Raw genomic sequence first — 15,876 nt, 5'->3', positions numbered from 1 at the left:
GTAAGCATCTGATTCGAATTTCCATTTCCTTTTTTTCTAAATTTATGTTAAATTCGAAAACAATATATGTTTTCTTCCCTTTTGTAATGGATTGGCAGGTGATGATAATCAGGGGCAAGATAAAGGTGAATCTGGCATTATCAACGCGTTATTCGCTCTCAGAATCGTGTAATTGTTGAAGGGAAAAATCTGGTCAGACTTTCTTCAAATTCAAGATAGAATTCTTGCTCTGTTATTAGGTAGGATTGTCTTTTAAAATTCCCCTATTTTACAGGTGAAAAAACACATTAAGCAAGGTCCCAGGTCATGAAGGGGTATATTTACAGTCGAGGCTCCACTTCATGCCTCAAAGTTCAAGTTCTTGATCCTGTTACTGGGTATTGGCTTTGAGTATGGTTGTGTATAGTTTGAAAGTTTAAAACAAATAAGAGCATTTTTATGGATCATATTGATGTAGGAAGCCCTGCAAGGTTGGAGTTAAATATCTCGACGGAACTAAGGTGAGAGTATCTAGGTATAGGAGCTTCGGGTCTATAATTCCTCGCCCTGAGATCTTGAAGATAAGGACAACACCAAGACCTACAGTCGGTATTTCTCTTCCCCAATTTATGTGGAATATTGTCCTTTTTCTTTTACCCTTTATGCTGCTATATGTGATATGTATGGCTACCATTCGGACTTAATATAGAAAAAAATATCATGAATTCAAAAGTTGCCGGTATCAATGAGCTAGAAATCGTGAACATATTGAGTTGGTTTTCAGTTCAGTGATCAGTGAAGTGGTAATGTGTATCGGAAAATGTTAACTTGGAACATAGAAGGCTATCTATGCACATGTTTAGAGCACACATAACGGTGTTCTTGGAATCCTAAAATCATTTTTCCCTCGCCGTACGCCACATTTTTATAGCATCTCTTCTAAGGGTAGTACGACTACTTGAGTATAACGTGGTTGCATTAGTTGTTGAATTGTTGTCGTGAAATCTTCATCATCAAAGTGGTCGAACGACATGCTTTTGTAATCACGAACTTTGTAAACGCTTCTCGTAATTTTTCGTTGTCGTAAACAAAAACACCACCTTGCGGTGTAAGATTCGATTGACTAGGATCCGATCTTGAGCGAAGTGCCTTGCATGATTTTGTCAAATGGTTCTTCAACGTTGGTTTCCTTCCGATGCAGAAACTTTAGACAAAGTTTACAACGCGCCCTCCTCGAGCCATTTGACTCTCAATAAATAGTAGTGATCCCAAATATCTGTTGGTTTCGAGTGTGTTCGATCACTCTCACGACTTCAAGGTTTCCCCCGACGGAAGATTCAGCAGTGTTACTCATGATGAACAAAAAATTACAAAACTAAGATTGAGAGAAGTTTAAATGTTGTGTAATAAGATTTGAGAAGTTTGTAATCAACCAAATACATCCCCAACCTATTTATACTTGTTTAGGGTGGTAAAATGGTAATTTTTTTAAAGAAAACGGTCAAAAACGGGTCACAAACGGCTATATTAACGGCTAGTTTTTTAAACCGGACCGGTTTTTTTCGGATAAAAATCGGTTTTTTAACCGGTTTTTTTCAAACCGGTTTTTATCCGGTAAAAAACCGGTCTGGGTTTTTTTCCAAACCGGTTAAATAACCGGTTTAAAAAAATCCGATCCGGTTAAAAAAAACCGGTTTTTCCCAAATCCGGTTTCGGATATTTTTCGCAAAATCGGATATTCGGATTTTTGTGCACCCCTGTTACAGTGGACACCCGTCTTCATGCATGCATTCAACTGCCGCTATATATAAACCCAATGTTCATCTCAATCTGCAACAACAAGGGACGCTTTAAAAAATGTCTGCTAAATCGAAGCTTTCATTTTAATCCTGTCTGTGTGGCTCCTTTTGCCGGCTTAGCCTATGCTAGGCAAGACCCAGAGCTAAAACAATGTTCCCACAAATGCAGAGTCCAGCAACAATTTGATGAGGACAGAAAGAAGAGTGTGTTGAGGAAAATTGAAGAATACCACATACATAAAAAAGAGAGAGGGTGAAAAGGAACTTGAATTTGATCCTCACGGATTTAGAGAGTGCCAGAGCGGTGCTTGAGACAAGGAAGGGGGCAGGCACGGCAGCTGTGCCGCTTCCGGTGCTGACAGAGATTGGAGAGAGAGCATGCCGAAGAAGAAAAAGCACAATCCGTATGTATTTGAAGATGACATTTCTCTACCCCAATCAAGACTGGGGAAGGAAGAGTTGATGTTCTCACCAAATTCACACACAACTCGTACTTCTTTGTGGCATGAGAATTATCTACTGGCCCTACTTGTCGCTAATCCGAAGGCGTTTGTAGTCCCAAACCATTTTATGCTAATGCTATCTTTGTTATCACTCAAGGTTATATAATCTCCTTCGAAGTTTGAAACAACAACAACAAAACCCAATTCCATAGTATGGGGTAAGGGGGAGGTAGGGTAGTAGGCTGCCCCAACGCCAGGTTGAGAATAGCTTCCGTGAAAGACCTCTGGCAGTCAGAAAATTAAAAATATAGATAAAATGCAATGCATGTATAAATAATTACATAAATACATAGCAAACAGTATTCATATGCAGTCATTAATATCATATGTGCTTCTGTAATGGGGAGTAATCCTGCAAAAAATCCTGCGAAAGAATCTCTGCATATAGACAGAAAACATAAGACCCGGCTAATTTTAACAGAGGAAACATGACGAGAATGATACAGAAGACAACGATAGCAAGCCCAGTTCTAATCTTTCATAAATACCAATAACAGAAAAGTATAAAAGTAGAAGTCATGGAAATTACTACAAATGCATTTAAAAGAAGACAAAGATGATACACCCTATAGATGTGACCACACACTACTCGACCTAGTCTTAAGCCTCCATAATTTCCTATCATAGGTCATGTCTTCGGTAAGGCCTAAATCCATCAATCAGATCTCAAGCAGTCATCCCCACTTCCGCCTTGGTCGTCCTTTCCTTCTGGCACCGTGGACTGTAATCGACTCTACCCTCCTGACCGCATCCGACGGTAGTCGCCTAAGGCGTGCCCAACCACCGTAGTCTTCCCTCCCTCAATTTTTCGGAAACAGACACCACCCCTAAGGACATCCTATAGCAGAGTTGTCGTCATATCCCACAGAGTCCTACCACATGTCCATCGAAGCATTCTCATTTCTGCAGCCTCTATCCTCCTTACGTGATCTTCTTGGGTGCCCAACATTCTGATCCATACAACAGCGCTGGTCTTATTGCCATTCTATAAAATTTTCCCTTAAGTTTTAGAGGCACCTTCTTGTCACACAAACTCCAGTAGCGGCCTCCACTTTAGCCATCCCGCCTTTATACGGTGTGTAACGTCATCATCTACACCCCCATCTTTATGTATCATAGACCCTAAGTACTTGAAACAATCCTTTGAGGGAAAAACGTGTCCTTCTATGCATACTTCTACATCTTCATCGTTTTGGTTCCCATTGAAGTTTGAACATAAATACTCTGTCTTTCCAATATTGATCCTTAAATCTTTATCTTCCAAAGCAGTCTTCCAGGTAGCCAGTCTATTCAACTCAGATTTTTTTCAGCAACTAGGACAATGTCGTCAGCGAAAAGTATACACCAAGGTACACCGTCTGGTGTCGCACAATAGATGTCGTCATAATCAAGGCGAAGATGTAAGGGCTAAGAGCTGACCCCTGGTGGAGTCCGATTTCCACTGGGAATGCCTCGGTGTCGCCAACTGTAGTCCTGATGTAAGTAGTAGATCTACAGTAAATATCAGAATCGCCGGATATAAGCAGTTGGTCCGTCTCGTTCCAAAGTCTTCCAGATCGTATCGCGAGGAACGCTATCATAAGCATCTCAAGGTCAATGAACGCCATGTGAAGATCTCTAGACTTTTCCCTATATTTCTCCATAAGCCGTCGAAGTAGATGAATCGCCTCCGTGGTAGACAGTTTGGCATAAAACCAAATTGGTTTCCGAAACCCTAGTAACTTGTCTCAACCTAGCCTCTATCACCCTTTCCCATAGCTTCATGGTATGGCTGAGTAGTTTAATACCTCTGTAGTTACCACAACGTTGGGATCTCCTTTATTTTTATAGATTGGTATCACCGTAGACTCTCTCCACTCCTCTGGCATCTTGGCAGTCTCTAAAATAATATTAAAGATGTGGTCAACCACTTAACCCCTCATCTCCTAGGGCTAACCACACAGGATAGGAATTGATCAGGACCGACAGCTTTCTCCTTCCCATCTTTCTAAGAGCCATTTTGACTTCCTCAAACCCAATCCTTCTTGTAGGGCATTCATGGCCGTAGTATGATGGTCGGCTGAACCCATCAACGATACTATCTATACATGGAGAGGCACCGTCATTAATAGCCAAAGAAGTAACTACCCCAAACCCTCTTAATATCATGATCTTTCGTTAAAAGAACACCATTGTTGTCCTTAATAAACCTAATGTTACCTAGATCCTTTTTCCTAATCTCCCTAGATTTTGCAAGTCTGAAGATGCCATTTTGTCCTTCCTTGGTGTCTAATCTCTTGTACATTTCCTCATATGCCTTATCCTTTGCTTAGCTACCGTTTTCTTGGCTTCCCGCTTTGCCTCCTGTATCTTTGTTTAGCTCTCGACCTTTCTTCGTCGTCATTGCATTGAAGAAACTCCTTGAAGCAAGTTTGTTTTGTCTTCACCTTAGTTTGGACTTCGTCGTTCCACCACCACGATTCTTTATGTTCTTGGCCTTCCCCGTCGACAACCCAAGGGTGTTTTTTGCCCACCTCTCTGATGAATTTGCCATATTTTTCCATAACATATCTGCATATTTGAGTTTGTAGTTTCAAAACCTGTATTAGGCAAAAGCTTACTCCTAAAGTCATCAGTTGTCGCTCCATGTAAGTTCTTCCAGAGGATCCTAGGTTTACCCAGTTTAGCCCTCCTATGAGTGCTCCGCCCGTTGGGTACGCGGAACCCAAAACCAACAATTTGTGTTGTGATGCACATACTTCAGGGAACACCTTACAGTCAATGCAAGCCCACGTTCCCGATTTCTAACCAAGATGTAGTCGATTTGGGTACTATCCCCCGCTATGAAACGTAATCAAGTTCGCATCTCTCTTATTAAATAAGGAGTTAGTGATCACCAAATCGTGAGCAGTAGCAAAATCAAGCAACGTACCCCTCATCATTCCTTCTGCTCCATAACCGAAACCCCCATGAACACCGTCATACCCGTCGATTGCACTACCTATATGGCCATTGAAGTCTCCCCCTATGAAAACTCTTTGGTCCTCCGGAATGCCCTAGTACAATATCTAACTGTCCTAGAAGCAACGTTTCTCTCTCCTCCCCTAGGCCAACGTGTGGAGCGTACACTGAAGGACATTCACCACTTTCGCTTCTATAATAACCTTAATCATCATGATCCTATCCCGGTATCTACAAACTTCAACTACATTTTCCTTGAGACTAGAGGATACCAAGATACCCACCCCATTTCTAGCGTTATCTACTCCTGAATACCACAACTTGTACCATTACACTCTCTGGCGCGAGCCCCTTTCCACCTAGTCTCCTGAATACATGCAAAATCTATTTTCCTATTACTAAGTACGTCGGTCAGCTCCAGCAGCCTAGCATTTAATGTGCCTACATTTAACGAACAAACTCCAAGTCTAGTCTCCTTGACCACTCCGTTGAGCCCTCCCCCTATACGCCCTATGGGATCTAAAGAATGACATGACCTCAAGTAATCATCTATAATCGAAGCTATGAGGGATTATGAAAAAGAAATCCAAAGAAGAAAGAGATGCACCAATAAAACGCTAGAGAATTGAGGGTACTAAAAAGCCTAGTTGGTTACTTAATAGGATTTTAAGATAAATTTACTATCTTACTTAACTTTAGGCCAACAGCTAGAAGAACGCAAAAATATTAAATAGTTTAAAAATCCTAATCAAGTTAACTCCAAATTCGCTTTTTCTACTGCGTAAGCAAAATTCAACAATCAAAACTACAAACCTCCTATCTTTCCCAAGCCAGATTTTTCCCACTAATCAAACAAATAAAGAATCTACCACATACGGGAAATCAACTAACCAAAGACGGCGTATCTGAATAATCAAAGCAACTTAAAATCCCTAGAAAAGCTAGAACCGAGAAAAAGAAAAGAAAAACAACGGACACACCTGGAATCAAAGGGAGAGAAAAAAAAATTGGCTCAATCTTGGGTTGAGGCTATCAAATGAATCAATTCCGATCCAACGCCAAGAATATTCGCTGATGCTAAAGAAATAATCCCAAAAATAGAATAAACCATCAAACATAAATAGATCTGAGAAAAGAACAACCTTTACTGCAACTGTTTGAAAAACCTTCAAGTTCACTGGCTCCCAAACGTTTATAGGTTAGAAAACGAGATGGGATTTTGATCTCAGCTTATGACCAAAAATCTCTAAAAAAAATGGTTTTGAGAAGTAGTTCAAGCTCAGGCAACACTCAAGATTCAGCTAGATAGAGATTCTGAGGCTAAGTTAACAGCTTTCGAAAACTTATCTGAATCTGCCTTCGAATCAGAGCCAGTTGCTGATTCGAGGAGGTGCGAGCCAAGAAGTTCGGTTGAAGATGTCCAGGGCGAGGGTTACAGTTGAAGAACTCTATGGTTTGCTTCAGAAATCTTAAAGAATCACAAAGAGAAAGCCCTGCTTAAACCCTAAAATGAAATTGAAGTTTAACTGAACACTGCAATTTTATTCATGAACAGGACGGGGAAGAATCTCGATAGGAGACGGAGCTTCAACATTGAAACAGGAGACATCATCAGGGTTCGTGCTGGGACTCTTTTTTATTTGATCAACAGAGATGAAAACGAGAAACTGTTCATCGTCAAGTTATGCTACCCGTCAATCGTCCAGGCCATTATGAGGTATTTTACGGTGCCGGTGGTGCAACACCGGAATCGTTTTATGGAACATTTAGCATTGAGATCCTTCAATCTGCTCTCAAGGTAAAAGTCTTGATCCATACTGTGTTTAACTTCATGCATTGCCGAGTTTTGCTTATTTCTTAAATTTATCCAGGCTTCAAGAGATAAGCTGGAGAGGTAATTCGACAAACAAGGAGAAGGAGCCTTCCTCGAAGCCTCGAAAGAACTAATCGAGGCCATGAGTAGCGGCCAGGAAGGTGGCAAAGGCGTTGGTATATGGCCTTTTGGAAGTGATTCAAAGAATCCATTCAATATCTTCAAAAAGCGCCGCCCTTCGAAGTCTAACAAATATGGTCAGTTTTTTGAGGTTGATGCAGATGAATTTCAGCACCTTAAAGATTTTGATCTCAGGGTTCCTATGCTAACATCACCAGGTAATGCCGCCCTTTATTTTTCTGCGCCTGCAAATTGGATAACCGATTAACCACGTTCTTACTTTATGTTCAGGGATCCATGACTGCCCCATTGTACAACTCGAGGGCAATAAAGATAGCCATTGTCGTGCGAGGCGAAGTGTACTTGGAAATCGTATTCGTATCTCCTGATGTCTTCCAAGTCCAGTCATCAACAAAGTCAGGATTCTGGACGAAGAAAGAGTGGCTCTAGTTATCAGAAGATGAGCTCACGTCTACGGCCCGACACAGTTAGTCGTTCCGGCGGGGCATCCTTTCGTAACAGTTGCAGCTAGACATACCGATCTAGAAGTTCTACGTTTTGAGGTCAATATAGAAAACAATGTTAGACACCTTCTAGCAGGTAAAAAAATCCAAATGAACCTTGTTATTATAAGCCACAACAGTATCCTTCGTCTTTCATTTCATGTAGTCTTGGTTTTCTTTTACAGGGGAGTGCAATTTTATGCAGCAATTCGAGAAGGAAGCCAAGGAGTTGGCATTCAACACCAGGGAAGAAGAGGTGGATAGGATTTTTGGTAACCAAGACGATGAGTTCTTTTTCCCTGGACCAAGGCAACAAGGTAATCGTAAAAAGGGCTTAAGCTTTGAGGGGGGAGGCACTCCATGGTTGAGCTTTAAGCTACCAAGTACTTGTATAAATTTTGCATGGTATAACTCATGCGAGCCCATGTATAGATACTCCAGGCTTCCAACGAGCCCATCACATGATGAAGATGGGCCAAGAATGTTGTGTATAGAAGCCCGAATAAGATCCCACATCGAACAAAAACGTGTATTGTATCGATGATGTAGACCTCTCAACAAACTAGATGTTAGCCAATGAAAAATGACTGCCTTTGATGGGATGGGAGTATCAGAGAAAGAGACCAAAGACCAGGCATCCCGTCGGTTGCCTGGTGACATCTTCTTCCAGTCTGAAGATACCCTTTTTCTTTCCTTTCTTCCATTGGCTTAGTGAAATCCGGGTCGATTGTAATAAGAATCGGCATTGTGGAAAACGAGGTTGACTATCTCAAAACAGAAAAAACCCCATAAATTATTGAACAGAAAAGAAACAAGTGTTAGGTTTAGTGCAACAGATATCTGCAGGTGGAACATTAACGAGCATGACACCAGGTATACGAAAACAACTGACACCTTGTTTAACAAGTAACAATCGTTAATATGATATTAGTTTAACATTATTCATGCTCTTAATTTGGGTAGTTTGCATCAGTGTGGGGGCATGCAGTTTTGTCAGGTCTCATATGAACATCTCAAACAACATTCCCCACGATTCAATCTCAAAATCTAAAGGAGCTTTGGCCCTCTTCATAATTGGTCGTGCACTGGTGGCCCTATTGCTCGTACCATGTTGGTCGTGCATTCAGTGAAAGGCATTGTGCTTGTTTAGAATGACTATTCCCCATGCAGACATGCTTTCACGCATAGCATGGTTATGCGTAATCCCACATGCACCACTCGGCTCCCCGTGTTAATTTCTAATGCCAAAAAATTGCCTTCAAACTGTACGTCCAGTCCCCTCGGTGGGGTGACGTGAAGTGTCGGCCTATGATACCACCAACGAGCTAGCATGCTTAAGCAAACCGGTGGGGTTGGGGGACCAGTCAGACTCAGAGGCGTGCTTTTTTTTGACTTTGTGCTCTCCTCCAAGGATGACGTGAGGGAAAGAGAATTCGATGACATTCTTTGAAACGTGGGGTACCCTTTCAAAGGGTTGTCAGTCCTTCAGAAGTGCCATGATCTGTGGGCCTTAATATGTCCGTAGTTCATCAAATTTTACCTAAAAATTATATGCTATTGATGAAACAGAAAATGACAGTCTAATAAGAACAAAAATGCAAATGGTAAACACAAAGCATAGATTAGGGAAATTTGTGAAGTTCACGTACTCCAAATCCTGGTGTTTTGTTTGGCAGCTTCAAGAATTGCAGATGTTTTAGTGAAGTGAAAAATGACCCAAATGTTGGGAAAAAATGAAATGATCGGAACCACAAATTTATATATTTTTTAATATGAGGTAAATATAAGATAATATATATTCAAAGATAACTCCCAATTATTTGACATCTCTGACATTTTCTGTAGATACTCGAACCTAAGGAATAATAACAATTCCTTGTTGAGGTTGCTTGGTCATGCATAGCTTTCTATATTCAAAGCTGTTAGAAGGGGGCTATTGACAAAGAGCTTCCCTCTCGGCACTTACTTTCTGTGACCGTCCTCTGCCTTAATAGCTACTAGACAGCAGAATGCAGGCATATATATGCACAGCATCAAATCAAAAAATAGTAAGAATAAGACATTTTCATATTGGAAATTAAGGAACAAAAGGATACTAAAATAAGAAAAACGAAGAAAGTGTTGAGGCAGGTGTGGGAATTCCCAGTTTCCCACTATTATAAAAAGAAAAGTACTCTCTTGTGTTGTTGTTCTTTGGATGAATCAGGCTTTTATGGGATTCTCTTTCAAAGCTTTCAGCTTGTAGAAAAGTGTAAACGTCCAAACATGTCGTTTTAAAAACCTGTAATGTAACCCAAAATTCAAGCTGGAAATTCCCTCCACTGAAAAAGCTTCATGTTGTACTAATATATATAACATCAAATAACTTTGATTCTGGACAATGAAAAAGCCATCTCTCCTCAAGCCCCACACACCTTATCAAAACTGGGCCATCATTATCCACCTCGAAAACGATTTTATTCTCTCTTTTTTATACAGAAAAGTGTGCTTTTATCAATGGATTTTTATTTGGAGCTTGCTGTTGGTTTGTTGCAGTCTTAAGGGTCTCTCACCTTCTGTCGTCAATGCAAAATTTACAGTCCCATTCCTTAGAAGATATGAGATAATTCATTAAAAGAAAGTGTATTCAAATGGAAAATTTCATCCCACATGTACTTCTTCAGGAAAAGAATATGCTGTTTCATGTCTTTTTCTCAGTTCATCTATAATCTTACAAGATTATTTTATTTACCATGTAGAAAATGCTAAGTGAAATGAAACCAGTGGAGATATAAGTCTTGTAACTAGTTGACTTCAGATTGAAACCTTGATGGGGCTAAAAATAAAATAAAATATCTTGTTTCTTGAGTTCTACAGCTCCCAAAGGTTTGGTTAGGTCCAACCAAATACTGAACAGTAAGCAGGTAGGGTTATACCATTGCAGTCTGCAGAGAGCACCAGCATTGCAGTCCTGTCCAGGCTTCAGGTTTTGGATCATAACTGAAAATCTGCATTCCCATTTGAAGAATGCTTCAATGCATTCTGATGACAGTAGCTGAAGCATGGCCCATGGATGAGGCTTTCCAGATTTCAAACCACAGAGGCACTGTAAACTTGCCCTTTATTGGGATTCATTTGCCTTTGGCAGGCATGTTCTCTATACATGAAACTCAATCTTAACATCTGTGATTATTTTTTAACCTCAGTAAAGTATCCATCTTTTTACTTTTGATGAGTTCAGGTCATTGTTTGAGGATATGTACTAAATTACTAATGACAAGGATAACCAATTCAAAGTTCAAACAAAATAGTTTTTACTTTATCAGTAAAATGATTAGCAGCAACTGGAAAAAAAAAAGGTTTACATAAACCAAAGCTTCTGTTTTATCCATTAGTAATGAGCATCCATCACATCTCTAGCCCCACCAGGCTTTTATTTTCCAACACTAGTACAAAAAGTAAATTGCCAATTGATTCCATTATCTCTCCCCCCTTTTCTTTTTCTCCCCTTTAACAAAAACCCTTTCTGCTGTAATTTACAAAAGCATTTAAAAAAGAATCTAGACTTCTGTTAAAACAGTCATCAATGATAGTCGGGCAATGGTGTGCCATCATTCTGGAGTTAGGAATTTATTAACAATACAGAGTTGAACCTGTTACGGCAAGGAAAATCCATGTTAGAGAATTAAAAAATTGAATTTAGGACAAGAATTTACATCCAAACTATAAAAGTAAAGACCGACCTTCTTTCGGGTTGCGGTCGACTGTATTCGTTCGTCGGAGTCTCACCAAGGCGTTACTCACTAAAATGGGACCATTAAGAACAATCAATAGATATTCTCAAATTCAAAAACTTCAACAGGGAACGGATACATGATTTATAGCAACAGTTTCAGAACATGTATTGCAAGTGTATGGATCACTTATACACGAATGCACTTAGTACCACGTCGTCTCCCGGAACTGTGGCACGGAATAAGGATTGTTACATAATTCTCTCAAAAGAAACTTTGTTCAGTGTATCCATGTAACTGTGGCAACAGCTCTTCAGCCTCAATCCTGCCCCTGGAACAATTCATGCTTTTCCTGATTCGGCTACAGTGAATAGACTCGACATCTGCCGAAAATACACTATACACCGGCCTATGGTCTGAGAACTTGACTCTCCACGAACATAAGATAACTGGTAGAGGCCTTGTCCGTACCACAGTATACGATCGCACCTTCACAAATATCAGGTAGCTCATTTGTTTGTTTATGATTATTATAAGATCAATGGTTCATTGTGAAAGCAAATCATGTCAGAATTTCTTCTCATGAACATTAAGGTAGATAATTCTGATTACCATGCAGGAGTTCTTCGCTTCTCCTTTGGATGCCGATCCTCCCCTGCATATCTGTCTGAATTATTTGAGTACTTGTATGTAGGAGGAAATGTATTTTGCCTTCGTTCCAGCCCTCGAAAACACGAGCGTGCCTTTGTTCTAAACGAAGCTGGAAAACCATCAAATTTTCAGATTCCTCGCAAAGCTCCATGAAAAATGAACATAAATATAGGATCAATCAAAAGGATAAGAACATGCCTGGTCATTCTCTAACAGCGACTTCCAATCGCGCATCTCAACTAGAGCCTTTGCAGAACGGTAGGACAAAGCTATCCGATAATTCAAATCCCCAAGCCATATAACACGACTGCACCAAGATATCCAAAACTTAAGTTTATACCACAGCTAAGACATTAGCCTAGAAGAATTAATACAATCAAAATTTAGCATATAAAGGCTTACTCATGCTCTAGAATCGTTGGGGGAGAATTATCATATACAGTTTCCATTAACCCTGGGAAACCTCGTCTTTCTGAGGATCTCCATAACATCGGAGTTTCTTCGCAGCTCATCACCCTCCTTTTGCCCCGAGGTTAAATGACTGCAGACGAAGCAAAAGCTGGTTCGATGCAAAGACATGCTAATAGATATGGAACCCTGTAAAACCAAAGAAATGAGCATGCTTCCTTATCTTTAGTTCAACAAAATCTATCAAACCAAGAGTTCAATAGGCAAAGGTGCACCTTGTTTCCTAGATAACCCATCAATCCTCGGCCAACACAAGACACTTTCAAGTTGCGAACGTCGTCTCTAAGATCACTCTTCACCCATACTGTTAGAAATATCCCTACCATTTGCTTGCTAGCAACCAAACAGTACCTTGAATGCTCCATCGGCCTATTGCTTTCCTCAAATGCAAAAGATCCACCATAGGACATTGGAGAATATTCGGAATAGTGAGCATTGCCTGGTGAATCTCCAGCTACATTCTCATCATCGAGGAACCCCATCTGAATTTAGGGTCATAATCACTCAGTCTATGCCCAAGGACAACACGATCACAAACACTGAAGCGGCGATCAAGCCTCGGTTGTGTGGCATCGCCATGTCGTTATCCATTCTCATGCTACGACTCAATGACTGAAATGACCGGCGGTGAAAGAAAGATGAAGCTTCCGGCCTTGACCCTTCAAAGTCCGCATCTAGTTCTACAAGAGGGTAAGGGACAGGTGAAGGTGTATGGAAGTCACCACTGGTTCCAGGAACTGTTCAGAGTCCTCCTAATGAGCTAGCCATTTCCTAGCCGGTCCATTGTCTTCAGTGCCCAAAACATTACCCGCATTTAAAGGAACGATTTCTTGAAACCTAAGAAAGGCCAAAGGAAGGGATCCAAAAGGCTTCTGTCAATACCAAAAAAACTAGTTTGTTCAAAAGAATTGACACATTGAGATGCAGAATAAATCTGGATCGGTTTCGCATACCCAAGTACATAAATGTCAGCAGGAGGAGAGGTAGGAAGCCAATCTTCCAGATTCAAATGACCAGGGGGTGATTTTCCAGCCACATTCCTGTAGCTACAAATATCCTATACCAATGTGGAACAAAGAAACACACTTTAAACCAAATCCTATTGAGAAACAACATAACACTAGAAAGCAATCAAGTTCTAAGAATAAACCGCATACCTATAATTATGCACATCTGCAAATTGCGAGACATCAGGATCAATTTTACATCGTCGAACTCGATCAGAATACCTCTTGCTCGGTCTCTCTAGCATAAAATTCATTAAATTGAAATGATTGAAACAATATGAAAAACATTTTAGTATCGGTTAAATTGAAAGTTCCATAAGAGGTGACATGAAGAGAGAGATGTGGTCCAAAAAGGACCAAAACAATCACTAAAGTGGAGTGTGATTCCAAATCAAACCTGTTTTGCTTTTCTTGATAGTGCATGCCTCCCTATCTGTGAAGTTGAGCCCCAGTCTCATCAACACCTGAAAAAGAAGAACTACAAAGCTGTTAAAGCTGCTCAGAATCAATTTCACATATTCAAACACCCATAAAAAACAAATAACATGGATTTTAGAAACAGGAAGAAAGTAACTCATGGATCTTGAACTGCAAATCCAAGAATCAAACCCATGACTGAAATTAAAAACAAAAATTTAACGAAGATTCAAATCCAAAAACCAAGTGTATAATCTTAAAACATGCAATAAAACAGGAAAAATAAAAGACTAAAAACCCAATCAAAGAATCACCTCCATGATCAACATCATCAGCATGAAAGTCCTCAGCTTTACTCTTGATGTTGAACCATTTCTTAACCAACCTCTTAGGCCATGAAAGCTTCATCAGGAAATATACATTTAACATCAATAGCTTACAATACATAAAATGACATAAGAATCAAATGAGATTGTAGCTTGTCTCAAAGAAGAAGAAGAATAACCTTGCTCTTCTTGGAGTTCCCATCTCCCATTGTTTCACAACTTTCATATAGCCTAGCAATAATTACGATTTTCGTGAAGTTGCTCCATTGGTTCAACTATAACTTGATATTCTCAGACGTTTCGTCCAAATGTAAACAAAGACAAATACAAAGATGGGAACTTCGAAAACAGGAACTTTTAGAAGATAATGGGAGAAAAGTGGGATAATTTTGAATGAGAGCTTAGGATAAGAGAAGGGTAAACCTCTGTTCCCCAGGCAATGAATAGAAAACAAGTGAGGGAACAAAGGAAGTTCCATGCTTTTTATCATCATCTATTTCATTCTAAACAAGGTGAAAACAAGTTGTCTTTCACTTGTGAAGCGTTTGCAGCTTTGCCGGAGAAGACTAAAGAGAGAAACAGAAAGGGACAACAACAACTTAGGAGAGGAAATGAAAATAAGAGATTCTGAGGATAGAACAAGACAATATTGGACATATAAAAGAGGGAGAGAGACGGGAAGAATAGAAAAGATAGTTTTTTTTTTTTTTTCGGGGGTTCCTTTAAGTTAGCTTAGAGCTCTCTCTATTGAAACAAAAACCTCGTTCAGGGTACAGTGCAAAGTATCGAACTTGAAGAGAATAAAGTGCAAGCGAGCATGGGTTTTCACTGCTCGCTCTCTCTCTCTCTCCCCCCTACAGTCTAAAACAAAGGCAAAGCTTTCAGAGCAAATGGGGAATGGGAAGTGGAGATATCAGCAACCTTTAAGTTAGGCATTGTCTTAGTCTAATATGCCCCCAAAGCTGTTCCCATTCCCACATTTGGTCTCCCTTAAAGGGCAAAAAAAGAGGTTAAAGAAGCAATAGAAAGATTAGAAAACAATGCTTTATCTCAATAATATACCAACATTTTGTTCTATTATCTCTCAAGCCTTGGTTGACTTATATAAGCACTAAATCTCAAATTTTAGCATGGTAAAAGGACCAAAACAAGAACTTGACCTTAAGACATGAACCCATATGGGGAAGTTTAGAGGGAACATTTTGTGAGGGACTCAAGGGACTGTCGCTTAAGCATGGGTTTTTGGTCTTTCAAACATCAATAGGAGAGAATGTTTGTGCCAAAGGAATGGGTGGCTGTGTCTCCAATGTGTTCCTTTGCTTTTTAACCCTCCAATCTCCTCGAAACCTTCAGCTTTGCTGCTCTTTTAGCAGTCACTGTTGAAGCCTGCTATCCAATTCGGAGGCCCTTTTGACTCGATCTAGGCTTGTGTCCATCAGAAACAGACCAGTTTTTCCTTTAGCTGCTCGGCGGTTTTCATTCTGCCATAACAACTCAGGTTTCAAGCATTGGGTGCTTGGAAAGCTCCTATTTCAAAAATAAGTATGTCTACTTGTAAATAGGGGCCTTCTTGTTGTTCAGGAGGTCATTAAATGTTCCCTAAAAATGAAACCAAACTCTTCCACGTTATTTTCTAC

The 15,876-nt window shown here is 40.1% G+C and overlaps 2 pseudogenes; one reads left to right on the top strand and one right to left on the bottom strand.

Annotated features, from left to right (window-relative positions):
- Positions 1-44: 44 nt before the first annotated feature.
- LOC120130705 lies at positions 45-683 on the top strand (annotated as a pseudogene).
- Positions 684-11,585: 10,902 nt separating this feature from the next.
- Positions 11,586-14,564, bottom strand: LOC120130501 (annotated as a pseudogene).
- Between the last annotated feature and the right edge of the window lie 1,312 nt (positions 14,565-15,876).

Source organism: Hibiscus syriacus, unplaced genomic scaffold (assembly GCF_006381635.1).
Source record: "Hibiscus syriacus cultivar Baekdansim isolate YM2019G1 unplaced genomic scaffold, ASM638163v2 tig00110548_pilon, whole genome shotgun sequence".
NCBI lineage: Eukaryota > Viridiplantae > Streptophyta > Magnoliopsida > Malvales > Malvaceae > Hibiscus > Hibiscus syriacus.
Note: the sequence above shows the minus strand (reverse complement) of the source record. Positions and strands in the feature narration are given on the sequence as shown.